This window comes from Gossypium hirsutum, chromosome A13 (genome assembly GCF_007990345.1).
Source record: "Gossypium hirsutum isolate 1008001.06 chromosome A13, Gossypium_hirsutum_v2.1, whole genome shotgun sequence".
Taxonomy (NCBI): Eukaryota; Viridiplantae; Streptophyta; class Magnoliopsida; order Malvales; family Malvaceae; genus Gossypium; species Gossypium hirsutum.
In genome coordinates, this window is record NC_053436.1 from 83301980 (window position 1) to 83316368 (window position 14389).

At 36.6% G+C, this 14389-nt stretch overlaps 1 non-coding gene across 1 annotated transcript; it reads left to right on the forward strand.

The window, feature by feature from the left end:
- Positions 1–4985: 4985 nt before the first annotated feature.
- LOC121213478 (small nucleolar RNA R71) lies at positions 4986–5092 on the forward strand. Its single transcript, XR_005908859.1, has one exon. It is a non-coding gene; the product is annotated as a small nucleolar RNA R71 (small nucleolar RNA).
- Positions 5093–14389: the final 9297 nt, after the last annotated feature.

The following is a 14389-nucleotide window of genomic DNA, read 5'->3' on the forward strand; positions in this document are numbered from 1 at the left end:
CCTCAATTTAGGGGAACAACCTAGCAATTCTACTTCTCAAAAATTTCAACTTATCATACTTGATTTTCTTATGTCTTTAAGTTTAAACAATCAATGCATAGTTACTTATGATTTAATTCAAAACATATCAATAAAAATCATAGATCAATCAAAATTTACTCTAATACTGATATGAGAAGATTATTTGAGAGCAAGATTAAAAATTCAGGGATTTTCTAATAATCACATAGATAACCTCCCCACACTTAAGATGGAAATTGTCCTCAATGTACAAAGATAGTTAATAACAATATAAGCATAATATTAGAAGAGAATGAGAGAAGCGAAACTGCCTTGAATATTTGGATGAGGTCCTTGGAATAGCGAGAGCAGGAATTGTAGAGAAAGTCAAATAAAAGGCATGATTCTGAGGTACTAATAAAAATAAACACCATTGTGAAAGAGAATTAAGGGATAATTCGATAATAATCATAAAGATAAGCAGAGTTTAAAATATAAAACATAAGTCTTTGAAAATAAATAAGACACAATAGAATTTAAATAAAAATTAAAATAAAAAATAAAAATAATAGTAAAATAAAGGGATTCAAAAGTCCTCATCATCAGAGTTGTGAGTCGGTGGCACTGAAGAAGAGATATAGAGGTGGTAGCAAATCTGTCAGAGAGTGGCATCGATGCTGCCGAATCACTCGAAACACTACTGCTTAAAGTGAGTGAATCGCTCAGATAAGTTTGTCAAAGTAGCAGCAAGAGGGAAGTGACGCAGTGGTGGGGGTGGGGGTGGGTCCTCGTGAGGGGGAGGGACATCGTCAATAATGTCCTCTGGCTCATCCTGGTCAGCAGACTGGACAAGTCGGCACTGAGGTGGGTCGAGTCCACGAATCGCTCTATCTTCCGCATGTGGATCATACTAGAAATTCCTTGCGGAGACATCTGGCCAACTAATGTGAGTGTCGATGACATTTGGAGTGTCAAAGACGCTGAAGTGTCGAGCAGGGTGAGTCAAGTAAGGGCCAAAGAGGTGTGGCCCCTCCTATGGTGATCCGTCTGGTGGCGAAAGGCGAGGGCGGTAAAATATGCCAAGTCAAACACATGGCCAGTCGCCATGCTCTATAAGAAGTATGCGTCAGTGGTGCTAATGACTTCGGTGCTCTCTCTCCTCCCAGTCAAAGTATGAGCTAAGATGGCATGAATGTAGCGAAGTGCTGGAGGGAGAGAAGTCGCCTTTGAGTGACTAGCATCATAGGGGACCGTGCTCGTCATAAGGTTGGTCCAACAGCAAGATGGCAAATAGTGGTTGTGACAATGAAGTTGTAGAAAATTTGCTGAAGCCATGAACTCCTCCGTGTAGAGGCCCAAAGCAACGCCAAACTCGGGTACACTCATATGCCTGACAAGTCCACCAAGTCTGAAAACGATAGGACCGGCCTCGTCATGTGTGTTGATCACGTGCTATAGGTGGAAAGTAGTGCAGAACTCCAATGTCAGCTCTGAATATGTGGGCTCGATGATTGCAAAGAACCGATCTTATGATGCGGTATCGAGATGGAATCGAACGAGGTGAGCAAGTTGGACCTGCTCCAAAGCAGCCCAGTCAATACAGTGGCCCACTCCCAATAGTCGTAAATGTAGTAGCTAAAACAGGTCATCCTGTGGGTTGGAGGAGAATCGAAGTAGTGGGTGACGAGCTTCGATTGAGGCGCTCGATGAGGTTGCACCAGGACCCTTCCACTTTTTCGAAGCGGGTACAATAATCTTCTTGCCTCTTGTGTTTGTCATGATGGGTCTACAATAAAAAAAGCAAACAATTCAATTTGTACGAATCAAAATACAAAACATTGCCTAAAAAGAGTCGTTCAAGTTTAACTCCATAATAATGGCCATAATTACAATGTGAATTGCCTAACAAGAACTTAAATGCATTATATTTCCTAAGTGTAACCTAAATACATAATATTTCTAAAATAAAAATTAAAGGGAATTGTTCAAGAAGAAAGACAAGAGTGAGCAATAGTTAATGGAAATGAATAGTAACAAAGTCAGGAGGCCAATGAGAAAAAAGGGAGTTAAAAATAAAAATTGTAATAATAATAAACAACAAAAAAAACTTAAATAAAAATATAATGAAAAAATAAAAAAAAATAAAGGTTAAAAAGTGAAAAAGGGAGAACCGATGGTGGTTGGTGGTGGGTTGAAGTAAAAACGGCGGTGGAGGGCACTGGTCGGCCGAACGGTGGAGAGTAGGGACGGGACACGGGTGTGGGGAGTGAGTCGTGCGATGCACTAGTGGAAGGGGAAAAAGAAAGGGAAAGAAAGGGAAAGGGAGAGGGATGGGAGGAGGGAGGTCAGTGGTGGAGGCTGCTGTTTGTTCATTGGTGTGAAGAGGGTGCTCGGGGGTGGGGGGAAGTTTGGAGACTGCAGCGGCTAAGGGGGAAAGGTAGGGGAAGAAGGCAATGGAAAAAAAATTAGGTTTTGCGGTGTGGGGTTTAAAAAGGGGCACAACCATGTGGCTCATGCCCAGCCTGTGTTTATCACGAAATTTGAATGTATAATCGTCACACAGCCTGTGAACACGCCCGTGTGGTCAGGCCGTGTGGTGCACACGGTCACGTCGCACGCCTGTGTGGTACTTCCCACGCCCGTGTGCCTTGCCCGTGTGGCTCCCTAACTTAATTAAAATTTTTAATTTTAGCTCCAGTTTTCACACGGCCTAGGGCACACCGTATGTCCAGGCCGTGTGCTTCACAAGACCGTGTCACATGGCCGTTTGGATCGGCTTCATGGCTGAATGGCTCGGTGTTTGCGAAAATTTTAGCTCTGTTTTCACACGGCCAAGGACACGCCCCTGTGTCCAGGCCATGTGAGCCACTGTACCTACATAAAAACACTAAAAATAGCTAAATTAAACTAGTTAGTGGTGTTAGTGCTCAGGTTGCCTCCCGAGAAGCGCTTATTTAGAGTCTACGCTCGACTTACCTCTTGTTCACATGATTACGGTAGATTGAGGAGTTGAAACTCCTCACTTCTGCTATCAATTTTATCAAAATAAGGTATGAGTCGAGTATTATTTACCTTAAAATTTCTGAATTTAGTATATGTTACCTTGACTGTACCATGTGGAAAGATTTTCATTATCGTGAAGGGAGTCGCTCCGTCTACATTGTGCTCTAAAGTATCAAATCGGGGGTCCTTTTTATCTAACAATACTTTATCCCTAACTTTAATTCGCTTTGTTTCATCCCTACGCTCATTGTGGTGTCGCTTTGATTTTTCGTGTGCTTTTGGTTTCTCCTTGACATTTGTTCACCATTCGTCTAGTTCATTGAGTTGAAGCCTTCATTCTTCGTGAGTCAATCTAGTTTTGTGGCAAGGATTAGAATGAGGCTCCATCACGCTCTTCCTAGGGGACTCCTACAAAGAAGTTTGAGTTGTAATATTATTTAAATTAATCGAACGTAAACTATCATCTCCATTACTAGATATTTTAGTAGAATGATGAGCTTGGAGTGTAATCATGCCATCGCCTATACGAAGTATCAATTCACCTGTGCCAACATCTATGATAGTTCTAGCAGTTGCTAAAAAGGGACTTCCTAAGATTAAAGGCATGTCACTATCCTCTTCCATGTCTAGAACAACAAAATCAATTGGGAATATAAATTTATTGATTTTAACAAGCACGTCTTCATAATACCCCTAGGGAATCTAATTGTTTTATCTACCAATTGAATGCTCATCCTAGTTTGTTTGGGTTCCCCAAGACCTAGTTCTTTAAATATTTTATAGGGCATGACATTAATACTTGCCCCTAAATCAGCCAAAGCATTGTTAACATTTAAACTACCAATTAAACAAGGAATTGTAAAACTCCCTGGACCTTTCAACTTGTTGGGTAGCTTATTATGTAGAATGGCTGAGCAAACTACGTTCAACTCCACATGCGACGCCTCATCCAACTTTCACTTATTTGCTAAAACCTCCTTTAAAAATTTAACTGTGTTCGGCATCTGCGAAAAAGATTCAATAAACGGTAAGTTAATATGTAATTTCTTTAATAATTTAAGGAATTTACCAAATTGTTCGTCCATGTGGTCTTTCCTTGTCACACTGGGGTATGGCATACAAGGTTTATATTCTTTACTTATCGGTTTTTACTGTGGTCCACCTCATCCTTACCTTTACTTACCACAATTCCTTGTCTTGGTTCTGGTTTAGGTTCAACTAACCCTTCTTCATCTCAAACAGTAATTGCATTAAGCTGTTCCCTTGGGTTAGTTTCAGTATTACTCGGTAAGCTACCTTGTGGTCATTCGAAAATCAACTTAGCAAGATGTCCTATTTGAGTTTTGAGCCCTTGAATCGACACTTGTTGATTTTTAAGAGTTGTCTTTGTATTCTAAAAATGAGTTTCTGACACCGAGATGAATTTTGTTAGCATCTCCTCAAGGTTTAGCTTCTTTTCCTGTTGGTAAGGTGGTTGTTGAAAACCTAGGGGATGTTGTGGCCTTTCATTTCCTTGACCACCCCACAAGAAATTGGGATGGTTCCTCCAACCTGCATTATAAGTGTTACTGTATGGGTTATTTTGAGGCCTAGAATTAATATTACCCATGTATTGAACTTGTTCCTCCTTGGTGCTAAGGTTGAATGTTGGATAATCTGTGTGTACTCCTCCTCCACTTGAATCACACCTCATCACTGGGTGTACCTGAGTAGAACCATACAAACCGTCAATCTTTTTATTTAAAAGTTCTACCTGGTTAGACAGCATAGTAACCGCGTCGAGGTTGAAAACACCAGTAGCTTTTGTTGCCTTCATTCTCATGACTTGCCACTGATGGTTATTTAGTGACATTTCTTCAATAAATTCATAAGCCTCTTCAGGTGTTTTGTTGTTTAATGTTCCACCAGTGGCTACATCGACAAGTTACCTTGTAGAGGGGTTCACACCGTTGTAAAACGTCTAAACTTGCAGTCATAGAGGTAACCCATGGTGAGGAAACCTTTTCAATAAGTCCTTGTACCTCTCCCATGCATCATAAAGAGTTTCTAAATCCATCTGCACAAAAAAAGAGATATCATTCCTTAATTTATCCGTTTTCGCTGACGAAAAATATTTTAGTAAAAATTTTTCGGTCATTTGTTCCCAAGTTGTGATTGACCCTTGTGGTAATGAGTTCAACCACTATTTATCTTTGTTCCTCAATGAGAATGGAAACAATCGAAGGCAAATGGCATCGTCAGAAACGCCATTGATCTTAAAAGTGTCGCAAAATTCTAGAAATTTTTCTAAATGAGTGTTTGGATCCTCGTCCTGTAAACCATCAAACTGAACAAACTGTTGTATCATTTGAATCGTGTTAGGTTTCAGCTCAAAATTATTTGCAGCAACAACTGGCCTAACTATACTCGCTTCAGTTCCTGTTAATGTAGGTTTAACATAATCATACATAGTACGAGGAGCACGATCCTGATTTACTGGGTTTGCAACAGCCACAGGAGGTAACAGATTATTTTGATTATCAGCTATCTCCTCGGTTGTGGTTTGAATATCGTCCTCTTGTCCTTCCTCCATGTATCGTAGGCTTTGCCTTATTTCTCTTCATTTTTTGCGAGCTATGCTTTCAATCTCACTATCAAAAAGTAAAGGTCCTGACGGGTTTCTTCTAGTCATAAACTATAAAGACCTGCCAGAAGTAAATAAAAGAAAATTTAGTAATTTAAGCAAAAATAAAATTAAATTGCAATAAAAAATAAAAAATGGCTAAAGTAATAAAAATTAAGCGTTCCTAATATCTTAGTCCCTGACAACGGTGCCAAAAACTTGATGGTCGTTAAACTAACTATAAATTCGACTAAGGTAAGCGCACCTATCGAATAGTAGTATAGTTCTGGTGAGACCGGAAATATCGTATCCACGAGGACTAAAAGTATTAGTAATTACTATCTTTTTATTATTTAGCCTAAGAATTAAAGTGTGTTTTTAAACTAAAACTAATTATCTAATTAACTATGATTACGACAAAGATGAAGTTTGGAAAATACTTTAGGAAAAACTGATGGAGAAGACAATACCCAAGGAAGAACCCACCTAGACTTCACTTATTACTTCTAAATTAGACAATTTACTCACTTAACTTAATCCGTAGAAATCACTAATTTATATCAAATCTCTCTCGAGACTAAGAACAATTGACTTTAGGTTGATTAATTGAAATCTCTTTCTAATGAAAAGCCCTATTGTCGCATTAACTCGATGTATGGATTCCCTTATTAGATTCGACTCTAATCCGGCAGATTTATGTCGTCCTGTCTCTAGGATTGCATTCAACTCCGCTTAATTATGAATGATCTACTCTTAAACAGGGACTTCTGCTCCACTGAATAAGCACATCAAAACCTGAATTAATACCCTGGAATATTAAAATAAGAATTTAGAACTCACAATTAAGAATAAGAATAAGTCTTTATCATATAATTCAAATAGTAATAAGATTCGTCATAGGGTTCATCTCCCTTAGGTATTTAAGGAGTTTAGTTCATAATAATAATGGAAAACATCTCAAAGTTTGGAAAACAACAAAACATAAAGAAACCCAAAGAACTTCTAGGAAATTGGATGGAAATCTTCAGTCTTGATGTAGATCCTGGCTCCGAGGTGATTCCGATGGCTGTCCTTGAGTATTTTTCTACCTCCAACTCTGTGTCTCCCTCTAATCCTCTTCTAGGGTGTTTATATAGGCTTTAGAATGCTTCCAAACCCTCAAAAGTGGCCTTTTTTAGTAGAACTAGACTTGGGCTCGATAGGGACACGGTTGTGTGCTGCGCCCGTGTGCAAGTGCTCAAACCATGTGCAATTCTGACTTGGATTAATGTCGACACAGCCATGACACATGGGCGTGTAGACTGCCCGTGTGCCTCACACGAGCGTGTGGTTTACCTGTGTGGAAGTGCCTAGGCCGTGTGTAACACTATTTTAAGCCCAATTTGTCTGTTTTGGCCCGTTTCTCGCTCTTTTTGTTATCCTAAGCTCTCTTGAGTATAAAAATATGAATTTAAAGGATTAGGAGCATCAAATTCACTAAAACCAAGGAAAAAATCATTCATAAGTATGCCAAGCATGGGGTAAAAATAAGTATAATTTATGGTTTATCAAGTTAGAGACTGAATTAAATATGAAATGAAAGCTTATTGAGTCTAGTTTCACATAGAAGAAACGATACAAGCTAAGAAATTTAATATTATGAGATATTCGAATTCTCTTGAGACAGAGTCAGAATGAGTTCAGAATCCCCTGTTCTGACTTTGAAAAATCAGTAGAAGTTTTTAAAAAATAATCATGTGTTAGGAATCATATGAATGAAATCCTCAATGAGTCTACTTTTAGGAGAAAAAGACGGGAAAATTATCCGAGTCTCATACTATGAGATAAATAAATTTTAGTGAAGAAAGGTTGAAGCTGTCAAAAAGCAAAATAGGGGAGACTTTGAATAATAAACTGTAGTTATTGGATTGACCAAAAATTCTGAAAATTTTATGGTAAGAGTAGATATGAGTCTAGGTTCTAGAAAAATTATCAGATCTTAATTTAGAGTTTCGTAGCTCTGGATATAAATAATTTAATGACTATGACTCGAGAAAACAGCTTAGCTAGATTTTGAACAATAGAAAGAATATGAAAATAGCATGTTATCGCATTGCTTATTATTTTCATGCAAGCTTACTAAGCGTAAAGCTTACTCCCTCCTTTTCATTTCTTTTAGTTTTGTCAGGTCAGCTCGAGGTTGGAGATCGTCGGAGGTAGCATCACACTATCGAGCCATTATCTGTGGAGTATTGATATGTGTATGTTAAATGTTTTCAAGTGAGTGGCATGTATAGGGACTTAGTTTTTCTATGATGACTATTTTTGTGATTAGCCAAAGTTATTGGCTTATATTGATTTGTTGTTTATAGCCATGAGATGTGACTTATAATGTTTTTGGCTTGTAAGCCTATTTATCCATGATATGTGCTAATGTCTTATGATATGGTTATGTGATTGTGCTCGCTCACTATGTATGAGAAGTATATGGCACGTGTACATGATGAATGCCTTAGGACCACTTGAGGCGGTCATGGTCATAGAATGATTGTGTGATATGATAATAAGTTGTTAGTGCCCTGAACATGGATGTTGATGTATAAGTTAATAACCATAACATAATGGTATAAGTGATTAATAAGATGACAAGGTCAAATGTCTGTGTGTTCATGTGAAAATGACAAAAAGGCTTGGAAATTAGCCTAAGTTTTGACCACACGGGTAGAGACATAGCCGTATGTCTCAGCTGTATAGAGGGTACGGCCTCTGGCCACGGGCGTATGCCTTGGCCGTGTGCCCTTAAATGGTTGCTGACGTCATAAATAGAGAGTTACACGGGCTGAGGACAAGGGCGTGTCCCAAGCCACACGGGCGTGTGTGACCACACGGCCCAACCCACACAAGCGTGTGACTCTCCCAAGCAAGAAAAATTGGTTAAGGTGCCCAAAGATTTTCAAAGTACTCGGTTTAGTCCCGAACCACCCCAATGTATGTTATAGGCTTCGAAGGCCTGTATAAGGGATGATATGCATGTGTTTGAAAAGTTCTAATTTTGGGAAAAATTTGGTGACTTGGTTTTGTATGTTTCTGAATGTTTAAGTCTGGTAACACCTCAAACCCTGCCCCAGAGTTGTATACGGGTGAGGGGTGTTACATCTCTCCATGGAAAAAAGTTTTGAGATTTGGTCGAAAGGGCAAGTTAAGCCCTGATTCATCGGTATGAAATGTTGAGGTATTAGTTTTATGCATGATTTAAATGCATGAAATATTTACTATGATATATATACGTGAGGTTACTATTTGTGCATAATGAAATTCGTAAAGTATGTGAATTGAACAATATTGATGGATACCATCTTAATGGTAATTTGAAAATTGGAACATTGTTTCCTTTCTCTGAAAGTATGTGATTATTGAGGACATGTTGAGCATGTCAAATAACAGTGAAAAGTATTGAAATGTGATTGTGTATGAATTTGTATGACATATTGTATGTGCATTAGGATGAGATTTTTTGGTTGACAAAGGAGTTCCATGTAGTACCGGTGGCACATTAAGTCTGCATACATTTTTAGTCAGTGCATTATATTTGGAGTGCCAAGGGGATTGGCAATTTTATAGCATTATATATTCGGTAGTTTCACTATATTATTAATTATTAGTGGTTTTACAACATCGAGCATTTCTCACATACGTTGGAGTGTGGTAGATGGGTTCTGGGGAACACGTGGTGTGTAGCGGATGATATGGGTAGGATCTCACATGTGCATTTTTCACGATCATGTGCATATAAAAATTATTATTTTTAATGTTTGATTGTGCTATTGGTACCTCTATGAAATTGCCTGTATAAATGCTTAATACTCGTTTAGTCTCACACTGAGCTTGTTAAGCTCACCCCATTATCTCAACTTCTTAGGTAATGATCGAACTTAGGATTGGAATGGCATGCGGACATATGGCAGACTTCGGACGTTGCTTTGTCATATTATTTTAACTTAATTATATTTTTAGGTTATTTTATTATTATTTGGTTTTGGATTGTAAAGTTTCTTTAAAATGTGGTTTGGGATTGTTCGAGATTTTGAGGTTTTTCATGCATGCATGACACACATATTTGGTATAGATACATGGTTTTTATAATATGTTGAAATGGACTATGCATGATATATGACTAAATTAATAATTTGACTAGTAATGGTACATTTCTACTGGTAAGAAGATAACAAAATGATTTTTCAAAGGCAACACCGTCAGTAAGGTTTTACAAAATCTCACCTAAGTCGCTAATTTGACCTAAGCATGGTTGGACTAAGTAAATGGACGTTTTCCAAAACTAACAATAGAACCCACGGTTGTAAAAAAAGAAGTACTTGAAGGTTTTTAACTATCATTAGGGTAAGTTTGACACTAAGGTGTCCAATGTGGCCTTCTCGATTCGACCATAATGTCTAGGTCGGGTTTGGGAGGTTACAATAGATGAGTGTTTAATAATGCTTGGTTATATTTAAAATCTAATAACGGATAACTGGCCACAATACCTTATCGCGACACAGATAAACAATGATTACATAGTGTTTCCTACTAACATGGTCTCTTAATATCTTATTGTATTCGACAATTTTGAAGTTAAGATATTGGTTTCTCGAACTCCTACTTAAATCTTCAAACATGTCAAAAATGTGAGTAGGAATACTATTAAAATAATGAGGAAAAGAAGATTATAAACTAGAACAAAATAAAGAAGGATATAGGTTACTTATGTCTTAAAATTAATGGGAAAGCAAGAGGTTTATGAAGATGGAAACATGAAAAAGAAGAGGTTGATGAAGATGAATAGAGAAAACAGCCAAGTGTAACTATTGCATATATATAAAGGGGCTTGGCAGGGGCCTCAGCCCTCCTAAAATTAAAAAAAAAATAGATTTACATAGCTTTGAACTAAAATGTATAACTTTTATTAAATACATGAATCAAATTGAATAAAAATGTAAAATTGAATGATATATTAAGGAAATTTAATATAAAAATAATAAAATTGCATATGGCAGGCAGAATTTGATATATTTGAATTTCATATTAGCAAATTGGTTATAACTTATATTAGGATGATCTTATAAGCTATGGTTTTTAGGCACCAATAGAATTTTTCCACATCGTCCAATTTTAAAGACATGAAATAATTATTATACATTCATCTATAGAGAAATTAGTTTACTGAGCCTTCCCACCACATTATTCATGATCATTTCCAGTTATTTAATGACATTTCAACAATGCTTTCCATAAAATTGACACATAATTTTTCTATTTTTTTACCCTGAACCCTAATCCAAGAATCCTAAACCATGAACCCCAAACGTAGAACCCTATGTAACACTCAATACTTGATCCGATTACTGGACCTGAGTTACGAGATGCTATGAATAAATCTGGAACAATCACATGCAATTTAGAACATTGAATGATCATATAAACACATACATTAATTATTATTAAAAAATGGAAATAGGACTAAATCAACCCTTAAAATACAATAGATTAAATTCGGGCCTGAAAAAAGACCAAAAAGTAAAATTTTCAAAACTTTGAACTAAGTATTGATACCAAAGAAATAAGTATCGATATTTTTATAATAGTTATCGATACCAAAATTGATATCAATACCATTTTGGCATTCTGTAATTTGAAAAAAATGTTCATTTGGTTAAGTATCGAAACCTTGGTCCCTGGTATCGATACTTTTACCCAGATGGTAAAAAATCACAAGTTTGAAAGTTCATTTCAAGCCCGAACATGTATCCTAACTGATGGATAAAAATAGCTGCATAAAACTCACTAAATGCTTTATAAACATGCCATGATTCAACCATGATCTATGAACTATCTTAACTATATAATTAATGACTAAGTATGCAATTAGGTACCATAATCCTAATACTAACGAATATGCCATTTGGCACCTTCACAACCAAATTCAAAACTTAAACTCAATTATACATACAAGCATGTATCATCATAGTACAATTTACCTTTATACATAATTAAAACTTACCATATCATTGAAACAATTTAATTTAATGAATGCATATACTACAACTATCAAATAAATTTACCATACATTTCACCCAAGATTACCATTTCTCATCTAGTTCATGATCCAAATCTAACACACCATCATCACACATACAATCATCATTTACTTTTTATACATACCATAGTATCATTGAATTCATCCTTATGCATGACAACCATTATAACAAATTCAACTTCAATTTATAACTTTAAACCATCAATCTAGAATAGCCTATGTACATATCATATAACCATTTAAAGAACAAACCATAATCAAGAACCAAAGTACTAACATTCAAGAATGACCAAAAATGATTCACCTATATACACACCACAAAACTGAATTTTTAAATGATAGAAAATCTACTGAATCAATACCAAGATAATGTAAGCTTCTCGACAATCTGCCTGACACATTTTGCAAGTTGACACTACAGGTGCATTAGTCAAACCAAATGGCATCACAAGAAATTCATAATGTCTGTACCTTGTCCTAAACGCGGTTTTCAGCACATCTGAATCTTTAACTCGCAACTTATAGTAACTAGAATGAAGATCAATCTTCAAAAATACTATTGCACCTTTCAATTGATCAAACAGATCTTCAATACACAATAATGGATACTTGTTCTTGATCGTCACCTTATTGAGTTGTCTATAATCGATACATAACCGCATAGACCCATCTTTCTTCCTGACGAATAACACAGGAGCACGCAAAGGAGAAAAGCTGGGCCGAGCAAAGCCCTAATTTGTCAACTCTTGCAACTATGCTTTCAATTCTTTCAATTTTGTATGTGTCGTTTTGTATAGGGCTACCGATATCGAAGATGTTCCCAGCACCAACTCAATAGCAAACTCAACTTCTTGAGTCAGAGTTAGCCCTGGTAAATCCTCTAAAAACACATCTGAGAACTCACATATCACCGAAATCGATTCTAGTATCAATTTTAAAACCCTAGAATAAACTATATAAGTGAGATATGCTTCACAACCCTTTTTAACATATTTTGTCCAGTTATAGCAGAGATTATACTAGATGTACCATCCAATTTGTCTGACTCAACTCAGACCCGTTTGCTATGCTGACATTTTAGCACAATATGTTTTCTTCTACAATTCACAATAGCATCAAGCAGTGTCAACCAATCCATACCCAGAATCATAACAAACTCATCAAAAGGTAACAATATCAAACTAGAGGGGAAATCGTAACCCCTAAATTTCAGTGGGCATGATCTACATATCTGATTAACTAAAACACATTGACTCAAGGAATTCGTAACTTTAATAGTATATTCAATGAATTCAACAAGTATTTTCTTTTTGTTTACTACTGTAGTGCATACATACGAATGAGTTGATCCAAGATCAATCAATGCATATACATTAGTATCAAAGAGAGAAAAAATTACCCATAATAACATCTAGAGTAGTAACTTCCTCGTGAGCCTAAATTGCATAAGCTCTAGCAGGTGTTCTCGCTTCTGACTGTTCATTCATCTCGTTATTCTTTCCTCGACCGAGAGTAGTATTTCCAGCATTTCCAGATCGTCTACCCCTTTGAGAAGTTGCTTCAAGCTTATTTGATTGATTCCCAAAATCATTTTGCTTCTTAGGACAATTACGAAGAAAGTGGTCAATAGACCCACAATGGAAACAAGCTCCCGACTTTAATTGACACTCTCTAAAATGTCTTTTATTGCATTCATCACACACCGAAACGGTTCTCTCCACATTTCCTACACTTGTAACACTCGTCATCAGAGTGTTGACTGACTGGAAATTACTTTTTCTTGATTTCTCTTGATTAACAAACTCTAAAGGAGCAACTGATCGACTTATGTCATTTCTAAATATATTCGAGGGAGATGATTGAGTAGGCTTAAATGATCATATTTTAATATGATCTTTAAATCTCGAATCTGACTATCGTTTACTTTTCCAAACCTCTTCGACCATCTAAGCCTACTCGAAAAGTTTTATAAATTCTCGTAGCTTTAATGTTGTTACAGCCAACTAGATCTCATCGTTCAACCCATCTTCAAATCTGATACACATTTTCTCCTCATTTGATACGATGTTACGAGCCTACTTGGTTAATTGTACAAATTCTCATTCATACTCAGCTACAGTTTGGTTTCCTTGTTTTAACTCGATATATTCTTTCTTTTTCTAGTTGATAAACAACCAACTAACATACTTTTTCTTGAATTCATTCTGAAAGAAATCCCAATAGACCCCATCATCAGGTACCATCGTGATCAAAGTATCCCACCATAGATATACCTAATCTTTCAGTAAGGACACCGCACACCTTAAAAAATCTTCAAGGGCGCACAATAGCTTCGCAAAAACTCTCCTTGTTTTTAATAGCCAATACTCAGACTTCGAAGAATCATCATCTATCGTACCTCTAAACTCTTCCACTCCATATTTTTGAATTTTTTCTATAGATACCTGAGTAACCATTATAGGTACAGGGTTGGTAGTATTTAAGGGTGTCGAATAAGGCACAACAGGGGGTGGAGGTGGCAGAGTTGCAAGATTTTCTTACTTAAACTCGTTGAACCATTGGTTAATCATTCCCATAGACATATTTTTCATCTCATCACCGACTGATTGTGGAATAGGCATACTATTGCTTGCCTCAGGATTCGAAGCTTGAACATTACTTTTAGCTTCATTAACTATAGCTCGATTCGATTCAATTGAAATATTAAATCTATA